Raw genomic sequence first — 25,225 nt, forward strand, 5'->3', positions numbered from 1 at the left:
CACTTCGTGAAAGTACGGGGTGAGAGTGCTAGGCCGAAGGGAAGAATGCGATATTGGTAAGCTTCGCCCCTGAAAGCAAACCTCAGGAACTTCCTGTGAGTGGGAAGGATGGAGATGTGGAAGTATGCATCTTTTAGATCTATCATGACAAACCAGTCCTCTGACCTGATCTGAGACGTGACCTGCTTGACAGTGAGCATCCTGAACTTCAGTCGCATGACTGAGCAGTTCAATCGACACAGATCTAAAATGGGACGCAACACCCCATCCTTCTTCGAAACGACGAAGTACCAGCTGTAGAACCCGGATTCCCTGTCGAGAGGAGGGACCACCTTGATGGCCTTCTTCCTCAAGAGAGTGTTTACTTCTTGTTCCAATACCAGAGCCTGCTCGGGGCCCAACAGTGTGGGAAAGATCCGGTCGAAAGGCGGCGGCGGAGCGCCGAACTGAATGCAATAGCCTTTTTCTACAGTTTGCAGGACCCACTGAGACACATTTGGCAGTAGTTTCCATGCTGCTAAATAGTCTACTAAGGAGCTGCTAGCGGAGGACCAGCAGGAGATGACCGAACTAGCTGCTTTAGAGACCACGAAGGAGTGTCGAGCCTCTCAGCTCCGCTATGTTTCCGGGCGGAAGAAACTGAGAGCAATGCTCGCTGGAGACCGCTGCACCCTGAAGCACCATTGGTGGCAGAGTCGGCAGACCGATCTCCTGAGGGCACTGAGGAGAGACGGACACTGTATAATGAGGTGCACTCCGCTCTTCCCCAGCAGGGGTCGCCCTCAATAGTCCTGGTTCGAGGACTTCTTAGACTGCAACACGACCCTCAGATTGGGCTTCGTCTTTGAAGCCCCTGACCTAGAGCGCCGCCGATCTCGGTCCCGCTGCGGAGGAGCACGAGAGGCGACACTCTATTTCTGTGCCTCGTGGTATGAGGAGGAGGTACATGGCGAGGGCTGCTCATGCCCAGCAGCCCCCAGAGCTAGAGAGAGGCGAGGGAGGAACCGCTGAAACGCCGCCGCCTGTTTACAAGCCTCTTGGTACCTGTCGATGACGGAATTGACGGCGCTGCCAAACAAGCCAGAGGGCGCAAGCGGGGTGTCCATAAGGAAGACCCTGTCTTTCTCCTTCCTATCAGACAGGGTCAACCAAAGATGTATCTCCGCTGCCACCAGAGCTGCCATAGACCGCCCAATGGCACGGGCGGTCTACGATTCTACGTAATTCGGTGATGTCATCCGATTTAATATCCTCGCCTTGATCTAGCTCTTTAAGCAGGTCGGCTTGGTATGCCTGTAACAATGCCATAGTGTGCAGACCAGTGTTGGGTGTAACGCATTAAATTACTTATCCACTGAAAAAGTAAAGTAAGGGATTACTGTTCATTTTTAGGTAATTTAATTACAGTTACTTATAAAGTACTTGCATTACATACACTAATTAATTTAAACGGTTCTAAAATTAATATTGAAATCTGAAATCTAAATTTACCATCTAAAGATAAAATTGAATGCAGCGACGTTAACCCTCAGTGCGCCGGTTCGTTCACTTTCAGATTTTCCTGGTTCACAGCCGTATTAGCCGAGACCGTGCTGCCGCGACTGAGAGCGGCTTGACGGTGTTTAGTGTCCAGCAGCAGCAGCTAGAGCAAGTGACTTCAGCACAGCTGAGAGTTCTGCGTTCAAATGCATGCAATAGGCTAAATCTTGCCGCAAAGCCCCAGCAAACATGACCATGAATGTGTCCGCGGGAAATAGTAAGGACCTATTTGAATTATTTACTAATAAACTAATGTTTTCTGAGTCTGTGTCGCAAGGATGAAGTTGCTGATCCTGACTCGCCGTCTCCTCATTAGACGCTCCTTTAGAGAGAAATGCATCTTTACTGATTATGATTAAGATTATAATAAAAGAGTTTTTGCTTTCGATTGTTTTTTATTTCGTTACGTGATAATTTAAAGCTTTCTATAGATATATTTATCATGTCTGTGAGCCATGTATTCGCTCAGCTTCGGTTCGTTTTTGTGAAGCGCTCCTGTTCAAGACAAGACGGCAGAAAGCGCATCATGTTTGTTTTCTTTGTTTAATAAAAGCACAACGTTTTGTTGATATTGTGAGTGCACACAAATAAAAGTAGACCCTTTACAGTTCCGAATGATGTATTATTACTCAGAAAAAAATAAATAAAAATGACGGCGTAGGCTATTTTAAGTTGTTTCCACTGAAAAAAAAATAATGCAAGTGTTTGAGTTGGTGCCTCCATGTCCTGCAGAGCGCGCTTTAGCTTCCACTCTCCGCACAAACTTGGATATAGGTTAGCGCACATTGTTATTATAGCGCAGGTTTAACGTTTAAACCTTGTTATATGTTTGAACTGTTTTAGTATATCTATAGATTTTATTTTAGGCAAGTCGTGATGATTTGAGAAGGCTAAACCATAGGCTATGATCAGCTCACTGTATGCCGCTGGCCGCTTGGTCACTATACATTATATAAAACTTATATTTAACAAACAAAAATACTCCAAACGTTTTTCTAAATTAACTTAATAAAATTAAAAAAAAAAAAAACGAAATATAATCATTTTGCCATTACAAACAAAACTGAACTATTTTAATAGCCGAAACAGTAGTATAAGCTGTTTTGGGAGAAGGGGGAAAAAAAGACGGGCTCGGGTCGGTAATTCTGATAAGCTGTCGGACACGGGCCGGGCCAGGGCCTAAATTTGAGGCCCGTGCAGAGCTCTACTCGCATTATCGCTAATTCCATCTGTGTTTTGACTTCAGTAAATCAGTTTTGGTGAATACAAACAACGTGATTATTTTTCATGAGTCCAACATCCCGCCGCGCAAGAGACGTGGTCAGTAAGACGTCTTTCACTATTGTAATGCTGTTAAATAGAGAAAAACATTTTATATTTAAGTAGGCTAACTAATAGCATAATTCTTAACCTTATTCTTGAAACACAAAATGACCAATTAAAAGGTGTCAAGCACCAAAAGCAGCCCATATAAATCCATAAGCTGTCTTTAATTGAAAAATACGCATTGTGTGTGTGCGTGTATACACGGTCACTCATCCAACGCAAACGCCCACACCTAGATAGATTAAAAAAATAATAATAATAATAAAAAATCAAGATTCATCTAATTTTCATCATTTTTGAAAGAAGACCTGCTATGAGGAATTTACCTCATAAGAACAACGCGATCATTTCTGTAATTTATTCTTACCTACATTAGTTAACGTGTTATTTTTACATAAACCTGTATGGATTTTACTAGTTGGGCTTTTCCGGAACATCTTACCAAACTGAAATGTATTGTTAAACTTTTAAGCTTTTTTGTTATTCAGTTATTTTAGAAGAAGGTTAACATTTTTTATAAAAATGTTTAAGTATTAAAGTTGTGTTAAAGCTAAAAGGCTAAACTATTCTATGTTTGACTCAAATTGAAAGAATAAACAGTTTAATTTCTATTAAGGTTTATAGGGATTTTAAGATGTAGCCTAATTAGCGATTTGAATAATTAAGTTACTTATTGAGTAACTAAGTTACTTTTCAGACAGAGTAATCAGTAAAGTAATTTAAATACAATATTGATGATGTAATTAGTAACTGTAATTAATTACTTTTTGAAAGTAACTTACCCAACACTGGTGCAGACACGCACCAGCCTGACCTGCCGCGGCGTACACCTTGCCCACCAAGCTAGATGTAGTGCGCAGTGCAGCGGTTTGGAGGGAAATGCCGGACCCTTTAAGGATGATGCCGCACCGGGGGACAGATAGCTCACGAGCGACTGTAACCCCTGCCACGTTGGCATAATGAGAGGAGGCGGGGATAAACAAACATGATGAGGCGGCCTTGCCCACGATCTCGACACCTCGGTGTGGAGATTGGGGAAAAACGGTAGGCCCCCGGCGCAGAGGTGGCGGCTTAGACCTCAGAAAGTGTTCATCCAGCTTGCTTTTCTGCAGTTCAGCCTGTTTCTCGGCGGGCCACTCTATGTTCAACTTGGCCACGGCACGAGTTACCACCTCCAACAACTCCTCATACAGGGGCGATTGAGGGGGCAATTCCTCGGAGGAAGATAGGCGAAGCGTCAAGCCTGACCCCCAGGGGGAAGAAACCGCAGCGCGGGCTTCCGATTCCAGAGAGCGGGCAACGGATCTGGCGGGTGAGGAAGAAGATAGGGACTCGCCCGTCTCCATTCCCTCCACCAGATCCAACTGCGAACCCCACGAATGCAGCTGCCGCTCGCAGCGACAGCCACTCACAGTGCAGGCAGTCTGCCCCCTCGAGAGCCGACTCCGTATGCTTCGCTCCCAAGCAGACAATGCACAGACTGTGTATATCCCCACTCGTGATGTAGCGTGGGCATGGAGGAACACACAGCCTGAAACGCTGTCTGCTTTCGCCCTTTAAATGCTTTGTCTTATCTGCAGCCTTTGCCATGACTTATGGGGACAGACAACATCAAATAAGACTCACGAAATGTAAAGTTTGACTGATACACACAGAGCGCTCGCTGAATGACAGAAAGCTGACGCCGGTTCTGCCACACGTGCTTTTAAGCTTCCTGGTCGTGACGTCACCCCACCTGGGACATCTCGCCCTTCCATTCATCTGATTACACATGAGATTCAGAGAGTGGTCATGCTGAAGGTGTCCCCTATCGTTTTTGATGCAGCTTGAGTTCCTGAAGGGAAACTACATCTTATCTTACACACCTCAGATCACTTCCTCCTCACTCTTAACCTCAACATGGTTCCTGACACAACACATACCCCTCCACATGTCATCTTTCTACGTAACCTGCGCTCACTCTCACCCTCCCGACTATCTGCTATGGTTTCATCTTTGCTTCCTCCCCCTGAACAGTTAACATCTCTTGATGTTAACAGTGCTACTGGTACTTTCTGCTCCACTCTTACATCTTGTTTAGACACTGTCTGCCCCTTGTCTTCCAGGCCAGCCCGTACCACCCCTTCTGCCCCTTGGCTGTCTGATGTTCTCCGCGAATATCATTCTAAACTCAGGGCTGCTGAAAGGGTGTGTGGATCAAATCAAAAAACCCTACTGACCTTAATGTGTATCAGTCACTCCTCTCTTCCTTCTCTGCTAATGTCTCCACTGCTAAAAGGACATACTATCTGTCTAACTCTCGCATGCTCTTTAAAACATTTTCCTCCCTCCTTTGTCCTCCTCCTCCCCCTCCTTCAATCTACTCTAACAGCTGACGACTTTGCCACATTCTTCATTAATAAAATTAAAACACATCAGTGCACAATTTTCCACACCACAATCTGTCAAGCACATCTTATCAGCAAACATACACTCGTTCGCATCCTTCTCTTCACTCTCTGAGGCAGAAGTCTCCAAACTCATCCTATCTAATCATCCTAATACTTGTCCGCTTGATCCTATTCCATCTCATTTCCTTCAAGCCATTTCTCCTGCAGTTGTACCTGCACTCACTCATATCATTAATACATCCCTTCAGACTGGTGTTTTCCCTCAGCATTTAGACAGGCTCATATAACCCCACTACTTAAGAAACCCACCCTTAACCCATCTCTTTCAGAGAACTACAGTTTATCTTCTTCCTTTCATTGCAAAAACACTTAAACAAGCTATGTTCATCCAAGTCTCTGCCTTTCTCACACAGAATAACCTCCTCGACAGCAACCAATCTGGTTTCAGAAGTGAACATTCAACCGAGACTCAGTTGATGAAGCCCTAAGAGCGGATTCCAAATCTTCAGTACTTATCTTGCTGGATCTGTCCGCTGCTTTTGACACGGTTAACTACCAGATCCTCCTGTCAACCCTACTGGCAAAGGGCATCTCAGGAACCGCACTCCAGTGGTTTGAGTCTTACCCATCAGATAGGTCCTTCAAGGTATCTTGGAGAGGTGAGGTGTCCAAGTCGCAACATCTAACTACTGGAGTGCCTCAGGGCTCAGTTCTTTGACCACTTCTCTTCTCTGTCTACATGGCATCACTAGGTTCTGTCATTCAGAGACATGGCTTGTCATATCACTGCTATGCTGATGACACTCAACTCTACCTCTCATTCCATCCTGATGATCCGACGATAGCTGCTCACATCTCAGCTTGTCTAACAGACATTTCTTGCTGGATGAAGGACCATCACCTTAAGCTCAACCTTGCCAAGACAGAAATGCTTGCGGTTCCATCAAACCCATTGTCTCATCACAATTACACCATCCAGTTAGGCACATCAACCATAACTCCTTCAAAAACAGCCCAAAATCTTGGAGTTATGATTGATGATGAGCTGACTTTCTCAGACCACGTTGCCAAAACTGCCCGGTCCTGCAGATTTGCTTTATTTAAAATCAAGAAGATCAGGCCCTTTCTTTCAGAACATGCTTCACAACTCCTTGTTCAGGCTCTTGTTCTGTCCAGGCTGGACTATTGCAATTCTCTCTTGGCAGGTCTTCCATCCAGTTCTATCAAACTTTTACAATTAATCCAGAACGCAGCAGGAAGATTGATTTTTAATGAGCTGAAAAGAATGCACATCACACCTTTGTTTATCAGTTTGCACTGGCTACCAATAGCTGCTCGCATAAAATTCAAAGCATTAATGTTTGCCTACAAAACCACCACTGGCTCTGCACCCCTTTACCTAAATTCATTACTTCAGACTTATGTACTCTCTAGAAGCTTGCGTCCTGCAAATGAAGGTCGCTTTATTGTACCATCCCAAAGAGGCACAAAATCACTTTCACAGACTTTTAAATTAAATGTTCCCTCCTGGTGGAATGACCTGCCAAACTCAATCCGAGCAGCTGAGTCCTTAGCCATCTTCAAGAATCGGCTAAAATCACATCTCTTCCATCTTTATTTGACCCTCTAACTCTAGCACTCTCTTTTCTAATTCTATTCTTAAAAAAATAAATAAAAAATGTATTATACAATTAACAAAAGCAAAAAAAGGCCTCTAACACTAACTTGCTCAATTTTGCTATGTATACTGCATTAATCTGTTTGAGACTTGTTATAGCACTTGCATATCATTGCTCTTTTGTTGATTTTGATTGCTTCCATTGTCCTCATTTGTAAGTCACTTTGGATAAAAGCGTCTGCTAAATGACTAAATGTAAATGTAAATGTACATGTACATGGAAACGGTCTTTGGGAATATTTATTTGAAGTGTAATTTGATTTTTTTAGTTTGGCTCATGTCCCATTTGTTTACATGGAGAGGGTGGGGTTTATAACCTATATTGCAGCCAGCCACTGGAGGCGATCAAAATTTTTTAGCTTCACTTTTCAGAACATGTGAAGTAAACTTATTTGAGATGCATTGCACACGTTAAATACCTTGTCATGTTTCTTTCATTTCCTAATCAATAGTGACGAAAAACAAGGTATGAATCTTTCCTTTTCTAGCAAGCCACTAGCAGCTTACTTATTCTTCTATAAACACATTTCTGACAAGACTTTAAAATCTATAAAGATTCTGAAATTTTAATTCCTGAGAAGATATAACTAAGTAGTTCCAACTAATGATTAGAGGTGTTTTAATTCTGCGTATAGCGTATTATGAAATCATTGTATTTTCCTGTATTATTACTATGTGGGTTGTACTGTAATAGACTTGAAATAGACTTCATAACTGCACAGTGCAAATAATCAAAACTGTTGGATTAAAAAAATGAAGAACCATTGCTATACCACACTGCACTGTTGTTAGGCCTGCAGAGTTTGAAAATAATTCAAGTAAAGGAAAACAGCTGTACAAATGGATTGTTTTTATAAAAGGAATTTAAGTTCTACATACAGTAGTGCACTGGTATAAAACAAGTACTTAATAAAATGTTGAGGGGGCAGTAGCAAAACTTTTACCCATTAGTTTGCGATATACTGTATGTTCACACCAGTTTCAATGAATACGGTATGAGTGGAATTTAATGGAAAGAATTAGCTCATAGAGACAAGTATGTTTATGTTTCTGTTAGGTATGCATGGAGATTTACCAAAGGAAAAAAAAAAGACAGCTGAAGAAGATGATTGACAGGTTATTTGCAATGATGTGTAAAGCCATGTCATGGTTAGTGAATAATCGTGCCTGTTGCCTTCAAGGCTTTTTTGGTTAGGTGTGTAAGACAAATTCACTTGTACACACAGTGCATCCATGTCTGTGCATTTATACTTGTGTTTTTCCAGATCAGACATGCCCAAACATGCACCTGTAAATTATCAGAATATCCACAGATTTGAGCATGTGCACAGGAGTGATTAATCAGTGCCAAGTGAATTTGCATTTTGAGAGACCAATTAAAACAGTTTATATTTTTTTCTATGCTAATGTCATAAGGAAAAAAAGTCTTTCAGTTAAATGTTTTGTGATTTTAGTAAGAAAAAATAACATAAAAATTGCATGCCCATTCAAAATGCTATGTGTTTACTGAGATTCTAAGTAAAACTGGTCACACTTTATATTAAGTGGCCTTAACTACTATGTACTTACTTCAAAGAATAAGTACAATGTACTTTTTGTGTTCATACTGTATTGCAAAACACTTTTGCTGATATTGAGGTGGGATACGGGTAAGGTTAGGGACAGGTTTGGTGGTATGGGTAGGTTTAAGGGTGGGTTAAGGTGTAAGGGATGGTTCAACAGTGTAATTATAAATGTAAGTACAAAAATTAATTACAGATGTAATTACATATAGGTATTTTTAAAAATATAAGTACAATGTAAAAACATGTATGTACACAATGAGTGCATTGTACCAAATGATTCATTTAAATGTAAGTACATAGTAGTTAAGGCCACCTAATATAAAGTGGGACCGTAAAACTTTTTGAAGAATTAACTATTTTTTTTTTAAGTGTGCATTGGTAAAAATCATATTTAATAGCATTTGCAAATCACCTCCTACACTATTAAAAATTATTTTTTGCAAAGTTAACTAAAACAAAACAAATTTGGACTGAGTTGTACAAGAAAGTATAGTACTATTTTAGAATTTCTATTTCAAAATTTCCTCTGATACAAAGCAATGTATATTGTATTCAATGTGTTCCACATTTTTTAGCTTTGATTTAATTATTGCAAAGAAAACAGCTGTTCAACATGACTCTTCTTATTTTATGATGATGTACAAATCTGTTTATGCATTGCATGTAGACTCGTGTGAAGCTCAAAATAATCTCTTTCTCTCTTTGCATATAAGACCCTATAATACAATAAATCAGTGTTAGCCTCCTGCCACCTATCTATCCCTTGTGATTGCCATCAGTAAGGACAACTAGGCTGGGAACTGGGTTGCGAGGTTCTTTTCATGAAATATATTCCTCATGTAGTGACTATGGCTGTGTGTATAAGTTGTAACTTCCATCCAGTTAACATTAACGCATCACAGGCAGACTCCCCTGCCAACCTTTTCGGGGCCCTGTGGTATTTTCAGGATTTTTAGGCATCATTAGTGGTTTGGGATGTGGAGGCTGAGACTGCATCTGTAGAGCAGAGCTGTCTCAGGTCTCGCACCTCAGACAACTGCGGAGTCACCCTCTAGTGTTTATTTTCTCGGAATCATCTGAGGGTACAACCATCACTACACCCTGGCCACATATTTACTCTCTCATCTTATAAGAACGTTGGTCTTGGTCTTACTGTGAGCAAAGCCTTTCCAAAGAGAGAAAAAAAGTTTGTCTCTAATCTTTAATCAAAATGTAACATCTTGCTTTGGCTCTGAAAAGACTTTCTTTTTTGGCTGATGTCACCAAGCTCTCTTATTTTTCAACTCCTCCACCTCCATCCCCCTGTCATTTAGAGACCACTTTTCATGATCCAATCAATTCCAGATGGATAAAATCAAGTTTCGCCCTACACGTTTTTTTCTCATCGAATATCCTGTTTCACTTTGAAACACGTCACATTACCGAAGTAAAATGGTTGGTTGTTTCAGTGGTCCAACATGTCAACTTCTGGTTGGGTAAGAAACGGCAATTCTGTTTAATGCTGCTAGTGGCTAAGAAATTTCACTTAAAGTCAATATGAAATCGCATTCACAACCTAATTTACTTCCACATGCATTTATTAGAGTTGCACAATATTGGTTATTGGCCACTTTTTTTAGGTATCAGCCAATATTGGATATATTGACAGTGAATAATTATTTATACATGCTCATTTCTCATATTTACATATTTAGATTACTTTTACTCACACCAAGCTAATCTTTAAAACACTAACGTAATAACACAATTATAACATGTTAATTGCACCTTACATTATTGTGCTTGTAGTGATGTGTAGCATTTAAAACAACTGATTTAAATTTTTAGTATAAGATGAAGGCCAAAAGGAAAAGTCGTTAGAGGTGGCGCAAGTAAAATTTTGATCAATATTTAGCTTAGAATAATGTGAACCAATGAATTATTTACTGTAAGTCCAGTAGCACCACGTTTCAAATGCATATACCCTGTCCTGCAGAATTCCTTAATTGCTCCTCAGACATACCAGTGCTACTCTCTTCATGCATCACAAGTATCTAGCATATTGGTGAAAGACAACAGGCATGTAAAGAGAATGTAAAGAATTCTTTTAAGCATAATTTCCCCAACTTATAGATCTAGTCCAGAGGAGCCCCCCATTCAAGGTGTTTGAGGAATGTGCAAGCAGAATACAGCTTACATAGAAACCATAGACTGCTGTTTGTACAGTGTGCATTAATGGACTTTATTGCATAGCATGCATTAGTGCATTGCTAAGTAGTAGAGCAGCAAAGTTTGTCTATGGAAAGACCCTGTCTGTTAGTGTTCTAAATATCAGTCAGCTACTGTTAATGCCAATTTCTTCTCTAATTGTTGTGAAATGCTTCTGCTGATATGTAATGACATGTAGGAGCATGTCCATCTCCTTAAGGCTTTCTCTGTAGACTCCTCGTCCTCACAATACAAACTAGTTTTCTTAGTTAAACATTATAAAGGAAAAAGATTCCTGGGGCTTAGATTCCATGGCTGCTGGCCCTGAGGGAAACACAGTACCATAGCAATCAACCCCAACATCACAAGAAAAGAAGCTGATTGCTTGTAGTGTAAAAATGTTGTAAGTTAGGTGGCAATGTAATTGTGAACACTGACCATGCTGGGCAGACTGAATCAGCATGTCTTAAATCAAAGTGTGTCAAAAGCACAAATTTTAGATGCCACTCAATGCTATTTAAAGTTTCCATGCAAATGTGTTTCATGTAATTCATAAATTTGCTTATTCTTTTCTATTACAACACGCATGTAAAATACAACTGTATGTAAATACATGCTTGCAAATGGAGGTTTTTGAGTTGTCTCAGTGACTTGATTCTTTTGAATTAGTTCACCAAAAAGACTTCAATTCTTTCACTGACCCTGTGTTCAGGTCAGACTGTGTTACAGTCTGGACAAGTTGATGCTAGTTGTTGAAAGTCAGAGCCAGTCTGCAGATCTGAGTTGACAGATTTCATACAAAATCGTGCAGTGTATGATGGTCACAATATGATTTCTTCCAGTGGGAAGATATCAAATGTTTGATATGTTGAGCCCATTTTAGGACACATATTGTTTTCATTCTCCAAGCAAAAAGGCATGTGTTTCTGTGCGAGTTTCTGTTCAGAATGACTTGATCCTCAGTCGTTTAATGTATTATGCCCAGTTTTCTTCCCTCTGCAACCATTTACAAATTCAGCAAGCAATGCATATGATGTCTAGTGTTCAGATTTAAAACACTTTGCAACATTTTGCAACAAAAAGTCCTTCAAGAACCAAACAAGTCTTGATATTTTGTATTAAACTTTATGTACAAAAGACTGCAATGAGAGTGGTTAAGTATTCATTTGTAAGTCGCTTTGGCTAAAAATGACTTAATGTAAATGTATTCTACATGACACCAAAGCAGAACATTTTCCCCTTGTTTTCATTCAATATCCATTTTCAAATTGCTCAAAATTAAAGATTCAATCACGAATATAACAGCATTATGCATGCAGCATGATTGAGACGCAGAAACATGAAGGTTTAAACCTTTGTCATGGACATTTCAAAAATCATTGTTAACAATTTCCGATTTCTCAAAAATGAATGTGGCCATTCAAGTTGAGCTTGAGATCACACTGTGAGCATTTTCATTTGTAAAGTTCATATTAGTCACATTATAGCCATATTGTGCTGTAGTTTTAAAAATGGTCATTAAAAAATGCTTTGTGCTTGTTGGATAATCTATGTAAAGAATATTTGTTTGATTATTCAGTTATGCGTTTTGAATTATTTGCGTTTTTCTAAAAAAACAAAAAAAGGCCTATAATATGCCTATAATGTACAATAAAATTGTTTCAAAGTAAAGTAAAATGATATTACAGGTGGCCTCTTTGCTTGCACCATACAGATGGAAAGTTTTGTAGCAGCAGGCGCAAACCTGTAGGACTTTCTGTTGCAATGATGCTGGATCAACTTACTGCTAAACATGTTCCTCTTTCCCTCATATTCCCAGTGTGTTGTCCATATGACAGCCAGTAGTTTAGACATCATTCTCTGCCAGAATATGTGTTACATAGCACAAAACTGTTCACCAGACCTCTGTACTCCACCTCCTGCCATAAATTTCATCTCATTTTCATTCTCTCCTTCCCCCATTTAGTGAACTATGTGGCATCCAGTATATAGGGAACAGTGAATGAGAGAGTAGTTTTCAGTGAACAGACTCAACCAAGGTTTTTTGGGCTTTGCTTACTTTGTCCTGCAGTCAGCCTTATAGAACATGATTCGTAGAGCTTTGTCTTAGTCTATCAAACCTGATAGCTGATGAAAGCCCTCTGTGATCATCAAAGGCAGCACTACCTTTAGCAAAAAAAAAAAAAAAGCCCTTTCCTGCCCCTCACAGTCTCTTCAGACTCTGGGATTGACAAAGTGACAGCAGTGGGCGACAGCTTCCAGGGAAGAGCCCGGTTTTCAAAGGCCGGGGTCAGATAAGCAGGTCAGCAAAGGGAGGAACGAGGCATCCGCCCGACTGATTTCAGCTATGTAATGATTGGATGGAATAAAGTTGACGCAGATGGATGTGGCTGTAATGATCCTGATGTCTGGAGATGTCGTGTTTCATCTCTTGTTTTAAAAGGTGGAGGCAATGAATAAAAAAGATTAATATTTGCCGCAAGATAGGCTTAATACTGGGGTCAGTCTTGTAGGGATTGTATTCCAAAATCCATAACAAATTCAAATGAATAATAGAAAAAGTATGTGTTAAAAGTAACATGTTTCTCTTTACCACATATTCTGTGTTGTCCATGATAGTCAGTAGTTTGGACATCATTCTCTGCCAGAATGTGTGTGTGCTGCTTACCACAAAACCTGACCAGACCCAGCTCGTTCAGCAAGAACTCTTTGTTCTTCCTCATGACAGCATGATGTTTTAGATAAACAACAAAAATTATAATGCAATAGTGAGGAAAATAGTTTAAACTCTACAAATGAAAACAAGCACAGCGTGATCAGCCGTGTCTCGGTTTCTGATGTGCAGCACAAAGAGAATGAAGTTATTAAAGCAAACGATACATTGCATGCTGATTTATTGTAAACGTTGCTCAGAAAAGGTCACTTTAAGCATAGAAACTGTCACCAGATCTGATAATAAACTGACCACTTGTTTAACCACTGAACAAGTTCAGCGAAAAATGCATTTCAGTTTGCCAAAAATACTCCAGCTGGCTGGATTTAGACTAGACCAGAAGACTAATAGACCAGCTTAGACCAGCCAACCAGCTTAGGTTGTTTTGTTTTGTGTTTTGTAAAATAACTTTTTCATTTTATTTCCCATTTAGTGTTACTGTTTTAATCCTGTGATAAAAAGGAATATTTTAATAAATTATACAAAACAATTGTCATAATCATGGAAAAGTTTAAAGACTGCAGTGAGTGAAGCACAGTGGGGGGGAAAGAAGCACATAAGAGAACGTTCATCCCAGCACAATATGATAATATCAGTGACATTTCTCACTCTACAAAATCAGTAAAAGTAGTACTCAATTGTACTGTTAAAGAATATGAAGGAATTTTAAGGAATTTGTTTTTTAACCATATTTTTTCTTACAATTTTGCACTCGAATTTTCGGTAACACTTTATTTTAGGGTCTCTTAACTAGTTGCTTATTAGTGTGCATATTAGCATATTACTAGAATATTAGCCATTTATTAGTAGTAATTAAGCACATATTAATGCCTTATGACCTTATTCTACATCCCTAATCCTACCCAATACCTAAATTTAACAACTACCTTACTAACTATTAATAAGCAAGCACCACTCAAATTTTCTTCTGAGAAAAACAAAAAGCAAAAACAATGGTCATATTTATCAAACTTTATTACACAGCTCTCTGGAATGCTTGATTCTGATTGGTCAGTCATGACTTTCTGAGGTATGTTATTCCCAGTGTTGCGGACAACGCATTTTCATTACTTTTTTCCAAGTGACTAGTGAAGTAATGCATTACTTTTTAATTTACAAGAAAATATCTTTCTTTTTTTTTTAAGTGGGAGGGGAGGGGGGGCATAAAAAGTAACTAAGTAACCCAAATAGTTCCTTTTTTAGAGAGTAATGCAATATTGTAATGCATTACTTTTAAAAGTAATGGTCACACTTTATATTAGGTGGCCTTAACTACTATGTACTTGCATCAAAAAATAAGTACAATGTACCTATTGTATTGCAAAACACATTTACTGCTATTGAGGTGGGATACAGGTAAGGTTAGGGACAGGTTAAGTGATCTGGGTAGGTTTAAGGGTGAGTTTAAGGGATGGGTCAACAGTGTAATTATAAATGTAATTACAGAAATTAATTACAGATGTAATTACATAAAGGTATTATTAACAATATAAGTACAAAAGACATGTATGTACACAATAACATTGTATCAAATGATTAATTTAAATGTAAGTACATAGTAGTTAAGGCCACCTAATATAAAGTGGGACTAAAGTAACTTTCCACAACCGTTATAACAACCGTCTTCAATAGCCACACAGAAGAAACACACTGCTCATCCCGGTATTTGAGGCATCTTTCACGTCTCTCATGTCACAACGCTCGCTTCATTCGAACTCAACTGCTGTCATCTTGCACCTCAATTATCAACTCTATTTACTTTAAAAATGAAACAGGAGAGACTTCAGTATTAATTGTAGGCCTATGGTAATATTTTTGTTCTTTTTTCTCAAATAAACTTTTTATTTCCCTTCTTTATTATGACTGTACGTTATGCCTTAAATGTTTGTTTTGTCTGAACATCATCTAGGTTTTTCTTCATGGATGCTTTGTGTTTAAATAGCTAATAAAATATTTTAACTAAAATCAATATTTTGTGTCTAAGTATTTACTTATGGGTCAAGCCTTGTAATAAGCGGGATTATGTACATCCAACCATTTGTTATCACAAAATAAAATAAACCTTTTCAGGTCTGGGTTTATTCTGTGATAACAAACGGGTGGATGTACATAATCCTTCGCAAAACACGTGCTACTGCAAGAACTCCCTTCCAAATTTGTGGGTTATTTTCTCATCTGTTCCATATTCACTCCTCATTTTGCTCCTTACTCAGTGCTCTCATACTGGCCTGAGATGTTTGGCAGGGGTAGGAGTGGCAAGAGCGAGACAGATCAAACACCTGAGAGCGACTGACTGCTACAGGTATTTCATTGTGTTCTGTCCTAACATTCTCCTCTGGAATTCAGAACGCTCTTATAGATTTAGCTCAACAACAAAAGACAGGCTGTTGTCAGTGAGTCATGAAAAAGTTGACAGTTTGATTGCAAAAGCTGCACATTTGTATGCTGCAGTTAACAATGCCTAGCTAAACTTAGCTATCACATTCCCTAAACAGTAAGGAATTGTGATTTGTAACATTTGTTATTAGACTATTGTGCTTATTTTATAGGCTTTTAAATGTCAGCATGCATTAATGTTTCTGCTGGTGTTCATGCCTCTGAAACGTATTGCTTATTTGTCTCTGTAATTATTGAATCAGTTGAATTACACATTGTAGAAGCTATAAATTAAAATTAGTGTGTAATTTCTCTGCAACTAAAAACCTTTTATACAATTATAATTACAATTATATATCTGCCACTGGTTGGACAAGCACACACACTTCTACCCCAAACACACACCACTGGTTGAGGTTGAGGCAATGTTGCTGTGTCAAAATGATGGGAATGCTAAAACAAACAGAGAAATGGTTTTGGTTGCCATATACAGATGAATTAACATGCAGCTGATTTGTAGCTGTCCCTGCATATTAAACTAGGATGGAATTAAATATTTCAAAAATACAAACTTTCAAACAATACTGACCTCTAGTGGCTTTTAATTTACAACCATTTATCATCTTAGTATGAGGCTCCTCAACTCTGGTCCCGAGCCCTATACCATGAAGCCAATTTAGGTTGCTATAACCAAGTAAGATTCAGTTTAGTTTGTGCCATCCCTGGGTTTTAGGCACCAAGAAAGTGGCTTGGCTTTTACCAGCGTTCAATGCCACAGTAACTTACACTCCATGGCTAACCTGATTCGCGTCTGCTTTTGTTCTGGGTAAGAGATCTCAAAACGAAATTGGAGCAACTGTAAGCAAATGTGACACCTCTGATGTAATAAAGTCAGTCCCTCAGGTTTTTTTGCTCCAAATTAAAGGTCAGTTCACAGTAAAAGAGTTTTAAAGACAAAATCTACAAGTGATAATTCATTCAAATTATTTTGGTCCGATTCTCACTATTAACTATTAGCTACGACTTTTCTCAGTCAGTCAGTCAGTCAGTCATATTTATTTATAAAGCACATTTAAAAACAACAGCTGTTGGCCAAAGTGCTGTACAAAATTAAAACATATACCAAAATACAAGAGTAAACCAAACACAGCAACAGATAATACACTACAGTTACACCACTGAGCTTACTTGAGACCATATGTAACAGTACATAAGTATGTTTTAAGAAGAAACTTAAAATCAGCTTATGTTGGGGCAGATTTTATATAAAATGGCAAATTCTCCTCAATAAACTATTAATTTGATGCTTATGAATAGTTAGTAACATGGTTTAGGAGGGTGGATTAAGGGATCTAGAATATGGTCATGCAGAATAAGATATTAACATGCTTTATTAGTACTAATAATTTTATGTATGATTTATATACTATACCATATCCTTAATCAATTATAATTTTACAATTAATATGCTTTTAGTTTAATTTGTATATGCAGACAGCCTGTAATAAATAAGCTTTAAAATCAATATTTAAAACATAAATATTACTTTAAAGCTTAAATATTACCTAACTTGCTTCACTTGTACTTTTTTGTCATCTTTCTTAGTGGAAACCTTTTTTTTTTTTTTTTTTTCTTGCTGTGTAAATGCATTCTTCATATTTTTCTTAATCTCTTAATCTTCATCGGAAGTGAAAAGTTAACACTTGACTGTCCTGCGAGAAGTGAATCGCACGTTCGCAGTGTTTCACAGCATGCCACTGATGTCACATTTTAATTGCACATGCTCCAAAGTTAATCATGAACTCAGGATCAAAGCCTGAGTTGACAAAGACTGTACCAGTAAAGCATGAATGGATGGGTTTTGTCAATTCGAAACCGTTCCTGTAACCCTGAGTTTGCTCAGTTAGCTTCATGTTACAGGCCCCTGGAGGGCCACTGTCCTGCAGAGATGAGCTCCAACTCTAAATAAACACACCTGAACTAGCTAATTAAGGTTGAAGGTTATAGTTACAGGCAGATGAGTTTGATTGGGATTGGAGCTAAACTCTGCATGACGGTGGTCCAGGACCAGAGCTGAAGAGCCCTACCTTAGAATAACCCCAATGCACAAGCGAACCGTTTTTATAGCCAACCAGGGAAGTGAAAGTGAGTATTCATATTTTAAAAGTAACTGCTACCGTACGACCGGCTCTTTCCATTGCTGTAACCTTGAAAAACTTAATCATTCTCTTAATGCTTTTGCCTGCTTGCAACATTTCATTTCTTCACGTATCCTACGCCACAGACCCGGTCCCTTGAGATAGACCTGATCTGACATTTCTTCTCTCAAGCTGCACAGATGTTCCAGGCAGTGGGTCAGCATCTTATGAAACAGGAATATGAAATATACTGCACGGCCGTCCGCCTGCTGTGAAGGAAAGTGAGGCTGAGTGGATTGATGGGACGCTCGTCTCAGCAGTGGGTGATATAAGACAGGATGCGGACGACTTTCTGTTTTTAAGTCCTTCAGAGCGGCAGCTCTTGCTCTCTGCTCATCTGCTCTTGGAAAATAGATTTTATTCCTGCTGTGAAGAGACAAGACTGGAATGTATTCATGTCATCTAGGGGAAATTATTAGTTCAGCCTTATGAGTCACAAGAAGAAGAAAAAACAGTGTTGTAAAACATTTTAAAGCAACTTTAAAGTACTTTTTCCCCTTTTTCCTGATTCCATTCAACCTGTACTGTCCGGTTTGATTTAGCTGTCAGAAAAAAATTGCTTTTTCACTGATGACAGTTTGGCAAAACAAAGACTCATAAAAATCTGAAAGAATCGTCAGAAATCATCTAACTATTTTATATAAGAGCCTTCTGAATTCTGCATCAGCGCTGCTCTCAGATCGCATCTTTGAGTCTTTCATAAAAGCAAGATATGCCTCCAGAAAACTGGCAGCGAGTGAAAATCGGGCCTAAAATCATTGTCATGATCTTTCCTGTAAATGTAAGGGACCATTAAGATTCCATTACAGTTACTGTCCCTATAAAACATATTTTCATATTGTACTTTTTTGTGTACACTGTTTCTCTGTTGCGCTCCGACTGTTTAATACCCGCACACATCTTTTAAAGTTTAACCTCGAATCGCTTGATCTTATGACTGTTCACGAAATGGAAATACGCTTGGACTTCATAATGTTTACAGAATAAAGAATTTAAAGGGATAGTTCACCCAAAAATGAAAATTCTGTTATATCATTTACTCACCCTAATGTCGTTCCAAACCCGTACGAACGTCTTTCTTCTGTTGAACACAAAAGAAGATATTTTGAAGAATGTGGGCAACCTAAGAATTGACAGTAGCCACTGATTTCCATAGTATTTTTTTTATTATGGACATCAACTCTTATATAAGATATTTCAACCACTAGATGTCACAAGGGAGCAGTATTATTATAGTTAACTATTAAAATCAAATCAAATCAAATAATAAACACAGAACGGCTGCTAATAGGGCATCTACCTACACAAATCTATGGTCACAGTTACCAGTTTCAAAGGGAGGGACTCACATACAGTAATTTGGCTGCTGAAAAACTTCACAAAAAAGCTCAGATTACAACACACACACACACACACACACACACGTCCCGACTTCACTCTCAGCTCTGCTAAACAACAAATCATCTCTCCTTAAAGGAATAGTTCACCCAAGAATTAAAATTCCACCATTATTTACATTACTCACCCTTATGTTGTTCTAAACCTGTATACATTTTTTCTTCAGTGAAACACAAAAGGAGATGTTATGCAGAATGTCCAAACTGCTCTTTCCCACATAACAAAAGCATAGTACACTCTCAGAAATAAAGGTAGCTGTCACTGCGGTGGTACCTTTTCAAAAGGTACACTTTTGTACCTATTAGGTTCAAATATGTACACTTTAAGTACTAATATGTACCTTTAAGGTACCAAAATGGACCCTTTAGGTACAAACATGTACCTTTTGAAAAGGTTCCGCCCCAGTGACAGCTTTTGTAGCTTTATTTCTGAGAGTGATACCAAAGTCTATCAAGCTCTTAATAGTCCAGAAAACTTTCGTGCTTGCGATATATGAACAACAAAATGAAATGTATCTCATTGCTCGATGAAAATCCTGCCCTCTGGTGTAGCTCTCAAACTTGCTTCTACTGTATTAAAAGAGCAGCATGAACAACATCCTTCAGAACTTTTCCTTTAGTGTTCCACAGAAGAAAGAAAAGGTTAGAAATTTGGAACAACTGTGCAATGTGTTTTTGTAATTTATGGGTGATGTTTTTTTCTTACTTTTTCATTATGAATGATCTCCTTTAGCACCCACATTAATTGTACCATATTTTCTGTTTCATATAATGCTGATCTGATAAGGAAGACCTGCTATATGAGGTAGAAGGTGCTGAAACAGAACTTGGAAGGAGGACGGTTCGATGACGTGCAGCTAATGTGGAGGTCTGGCCCACCCAGTGCACTTACTCTCCTGGATACCACCTTGACTTTGCATTTCTCCACATGACATAATGGTCTCGGTGAGGTCAGAATAGGCGCGTGAAAACACCATGATGTTGACACAAGGTCCCTCTGTTACCCACAGAAAAAGTGAAAGATGGGCAAAAAGGACTGAGGGCGAGAGATTCACAGCATTTAAAAGCTGTGAAACCAGGGAAAATATGAAAAGACTTTTGATTTAGTATTGTCCAGGAGTCTTGAGGTTTTTTTCTTTCTTTATTTCTTTTTTTATCTGTCATTTTTCTGAACCAAAAAATGACAAATGTAATTTCCCTGACATTATTTATTGTGTTTTGTGGTAGAAATGACATTTTCAGCATTTTTAGAACTAAAATAGTAGTCTCTTTTCCCTTGTTAAAGCTATTTTCATAGCTAGCATGACCTAAATACACACACTTAAAAAATATTTTCACACATAATATATTCCAATTGGAAGTAATGCACAATAAAAAAATATTTTTTTAAATGCTGTGAAATTTTGCTACCTTTTCTCAACTTTGCACTTTACTGGCACTGTTTGTCTCCATGGTTTCCAAGAACTTACTAAACTAAACACTGACTTAAAAAAAAAAAAAATTTTGTTGTTGGTTGTGTAGATTTTAGGTCATGGTAGACATTACATCACAGCTGAGACAGTCGATTTTTTTTATTACAGTTAATAATTCATTTAGAATAACTGAAACTAAAAATACAGTTTTAACATGGTTTTAGCTGGGACAAAAAGTTAACTGTTGAAGAAACACCCAGTTATGCCTTAATGTTTTATATTCACCTTCCACCATGTTATGGTTTTACATTAACTAAGGTAATGTGCTCATGTATGTCTACAGTAGCTCAGAAGTAGCTCTGCTTGAAGGGTCATGAATTGAGAAATCAAAATTTCCTTGATCTTTTGACAAGAGGTCATTGTGCTACAAAAACATTAAGACGCAAGACTGCCTGAAGAATTCTATCATGTGGTTGTTTAATTTCAATAAAGTGCCTGATCGTGTCAGTAGGGCATAATTGTTTATGTCACTACTGGACAAAAGCTTTGCAAACACACTTTTAGAGAAAGGACAAGGACATAATGCGACAACACTTAAGTAGCCGTGTTAATTGTGGAGCCTGATCTGTGATAAATGACTGATATGACTCATGAAGACTCATTATATCTATGCATCGGCAAAATCAAGCCATTGACTGAACAGTCATGTTCACATTGTTTCCTTTAGTAGCATAAAAAAATAACTGATATTTAAATTGTGATTATATACAAAAGAATGCTCACTTTATAATCGCTGGAGATGGCAATCACTATAGTTAGGCGCATTATAATAATGTCTTCATTATAATCAGTGAAAGTGTCTACACTCCATATAAATCTCATATTTACATCTTTAATGCACTTTGTTGTTTATAATGAGAGAAATATGTGAGCACATGCTGAACAAAAATTTGGCTATTGCTTAATGCTGCTGCAAAAAAAAACATTATTCAAAGTAATATTTGACGGAGTATATATACTATTGTAAACAAAATGGTATTTCAACAGTTCCATGTGTATAATACTTACTGTATTTCATATGCAAAGATGTGCAATTGAAGTCTTAAAGGAGACATGCCCCTTTTAAATGAGTGTTGAAAACAGACAAAAACAAGGTATAAAATTGCCACTTTTTTACATATACACATATAAACACAATATTTTATTTATCACATTATAAGTGGTCCTCATGGAATGTTATTAAAAATAATAATAATAAAAAATAATCACCCGTTTAATGGCACCGTACGTATATCTAAATGACCCAAATGTCAAGAAGTTTTAGAAAAACTTTCTCAACATGAACCGGTAGTCGTGTTGAGTAAGGAGGAAAAAGTGTGAAGGTTCGCTGAGTTCATACTCACCTGGGGGCAATATTAATCATATTCCATTCTCATGGCTGGAATAATAGAGCTGACACTGTGCCCATATACTGCAACCCATGACTAAACAACACCTCACCCTGTTCAAGCTCTGTTAGCTGGACTCTGAAGCAGAACCTCAAACATTTTTCTGTTTCATATTTCTCCTCCACCGGAGATGTTGTGCAGCTGACGTTGTTCGAGTCATTTGAGTATGTTTTCAGTGCTGACTCTGACTCTGCCTGTGAGGTCATGATGATTACAACGGCTGGAAAAAACGCCTCGACTCACACCTCTGCTGTCTCTTTTCCAGAAATAAAAAGTAAAAACACACTCTATATCATGCACAGTATGTACTTTGACAGAAACACCTCCCAACACCCTATGAATAGGTGTCCAAAAATAAAAAATGCGTATGAACATGGACTAATGGTGATTGTGCAGATAAAGAAATCCAGTTTTCAAATAGACCTACCCTAGTGAAAAATAAATATACTATTTGAAATACATTTATTTATACTACAAATACATTTACATATTTATGTGCTTAATAAAAAAAAACTCTGCAATTGTACTTTTAGCATACTAAACTATACTTAAACTAAAGTGTGCTAAATTGGAACAACCCCAGGTGAGTATGAACAACTAATTTTGGGCTTAATGCACTTTAATTGTGCGGAAGTAGTGCTGAAGTCTAACTAAAGACATACTGAAGTATATCTGATTTTGCTAAAGTGGAACTACTGCAAGTATACTTCAGGTACACTTTAAATATCTTGCATTTAAAGACCGATATTATTCAAAGACCATACAGTCCTCATCAATAGTGACATTAAAACACATTTTAGGCTTAATATTAAGAAATGTGCATGGTGCACAAGTCGTACTCTTAATGAAGTTTAATTATACTTTTTATATCAGTAAGTCTCATGTCATGTTAATAGATATGAACTATACTTAGTATGAAATAAATGTATTTTGAATACATAACTTTTTTATTAGGGCAGTTTGTCTTTTTTATGTTCTGCATGGAATCTTCAACATCAATAATCAGTCTTTACTAAATCTGAATTATTCCAAGCTTGAAAATGTAACGCAGATTATTTTTGTGTAAACCATTCCTTTAATGAATATCTAATCCAAAAGTTAATTTCCTCACTCAACACAGGCAAGTCACTTATTACAACACAGAGGCATTCAAAATAACTTCCAGAAACCACTCGTTTCTGAATTAATGGTATTAAATGTCCGTCATACCAGGAAGCTGATTTGTCAGGAAGAGATATTTCACAAAAGCATATCTCAAGGCAACGCAGCTTTCTTCATTACAAAACATGATTCTTCAGTTTACTAATTAATTCACAATCCAGGAATCTGTCAGTACCTTCCTGAAGCATTTGGGACTGATATGCAAATCTTGTTATAACAAGTTGTTACACAATTGTCTGTTATAATGTTTCTTTTCCACTAGAGGGCACAGGTTGGTCAGATGTTAACTGGAACATGAAGGTGACAGCACTGAATGCTTAAGACAGGAGCTGTGGAGGAAATGGCATTTGATAGCATACTTACCGACGGTACTCACTGTGTCAAAATATTTGCTTCGTTTAAAAAAATACTCTGCTGAGCAACCTGAAGAGCAACATCGAGTTTGCTGCCCATCATTGCCACTAGATGGAGACATATGAAACAGAAATGTGTTTAAACACAGTCCTGTACTACAATTGCTAAAAAATAAAACAGAAGGCGTGAGAAAATGAGTGAACAAATTAATTTAAATATTACACATCAAAAACACGAGTTGCTATAAAATGGTTGAAACGACTCAGATGTGAAGAAGTATTTTGAAAAGTATCAATAGCCTATAAAGACAATATAAAGACCTTTGAAGAAATGTAAGCCTATGTAGGCCCATAAGGAACTCTGTGATCTCGTTATTTGACCAGTGTCCTATTATGTTCAAGAAACATGCAACAGTTGATCAATAGTTATTTAATAGTCGGAAAGAATTCTCTGATTAGATCTGCAAGTTAGTCATTAAGGTTTTAAGACTTTATGATGAGGGAGAACGTGCGATTCGTTAATTCGTTCATCAGCATTTCCTCTTTACTCGGTGTGAGCTTATCCTTTAGATCCCGTAAAGGACCTGTTCCGCCACAAACCGCATCTGAGCAGGTGTGTAGAGGATCGATGCATATCAATACACTTCCAGTCGGAAAGACTACACGTGCTTTGATGCAATTTACTCTGAAACTTGTAGAAATATTGCAACATCTGCATAGCCTATAAAAAGAAATTTTCCCATTTGGGGGGAAACGGCATTGTAAACTATTTTTGTATTATTATAAAATAGATTATGATTATTTGTATTTATATTATCATTATTATGATCATCAATAGGCCTGGTTAATTTTGATCAATTTCACGATCTTAGGCAAACGTACCCTTTCAGTTAAAGTTGTTATAAGATGGACAGATCAGTCTTATCCCGAGCAATATCGTCCGCGTTTAAAAGTTTTAATCGGTTTTGATAGGCTTGAAATGCTACAAATTTATTTGGAAGAAAACTATGGTTTAAACACTTAGTTTATTTTTTGTAGAAAATGTAGCATTGAAACATTTATTTATTTAAAAAAAAAAAAATAGGTTCAATTTATTTGTTTTTTAATTCATTTTTTAAATAGGCCATCAAAACAGCTTGATCATTTGAACAAAGCGAAGCTAGCAATAGAGCAAGAAAAACTAACACAAGGCAGGCAAGCAATTCACACGTTTTCATTTTTGCATATGAGGGGCTTTAAACCGGGGGGTGAAATCCGGACAGGTTGTTATAGCTACCCAATCCACAGGGGTCCCCCCACCCACCCTTAGACAACCTTATATATATAACACACAATGCCTTGCATGTCCCAATAACTATTAAAACGGTGCGTGTCCCGAGCGTTTGCGGTTCAGGCTGACTGAGTGACTCTATCATCAGAATTTGGCCCGTGGCAAAAGCCTGTGATTGGGTCCAAACGCAGAGCTGTTCTCAACTTTAATAT

General features: G+C 37.9%; 1 protein-coding gene across 3 annotated transcripts in view; it reads right to left on the reverse strand.

The window, feature by feature from the left end:
• wnt9a (wingless-type MMTV integration site family, member 9A) overlaps positions 1-25,225 on the reverse strand; it is a 112,435-nt gene that overhangs the window by 39,525 nt on the left and 47,685 nt on the right. The window contains exons 5-6 of one of the 3 annotated variants that reach the window (XR_009273703.1): positions 19,017-19,053; positions 14,231-18,335 (exon numbers count right to left, since the gene is read on the reverse strand). The exons of 1 other annotated variant lie outside the window; for it this stretch is intronic. The gene's annotated coding sequence lies outside the window, so the exon portion shown is untranslated. Of the gene's footprint in view, positions 1-14,230; positions 18,339-19,016; positions 19,054-25,225 lie in introns of those variants that run through there. One more of the 3 variants, XR_009273704.1, reaches the window with a different exon arrangement.

Source organism: Onychostoma macrolepis, chromosome 02, assembly GCF_012432095.1.
Source record: "Onychostoma macrolepis isolate SWU-2019 chromosome 02, ASM1243209v1, whole genome shotgun sequence".
NCBI classification, from domain to species: domain Eukaryota; kingdom Metazoa; phylum Chordata; class Actinopteri; order Cypriniformes; family Cyprinidae; genus Onychostoma; species Onychostoma macrolepis.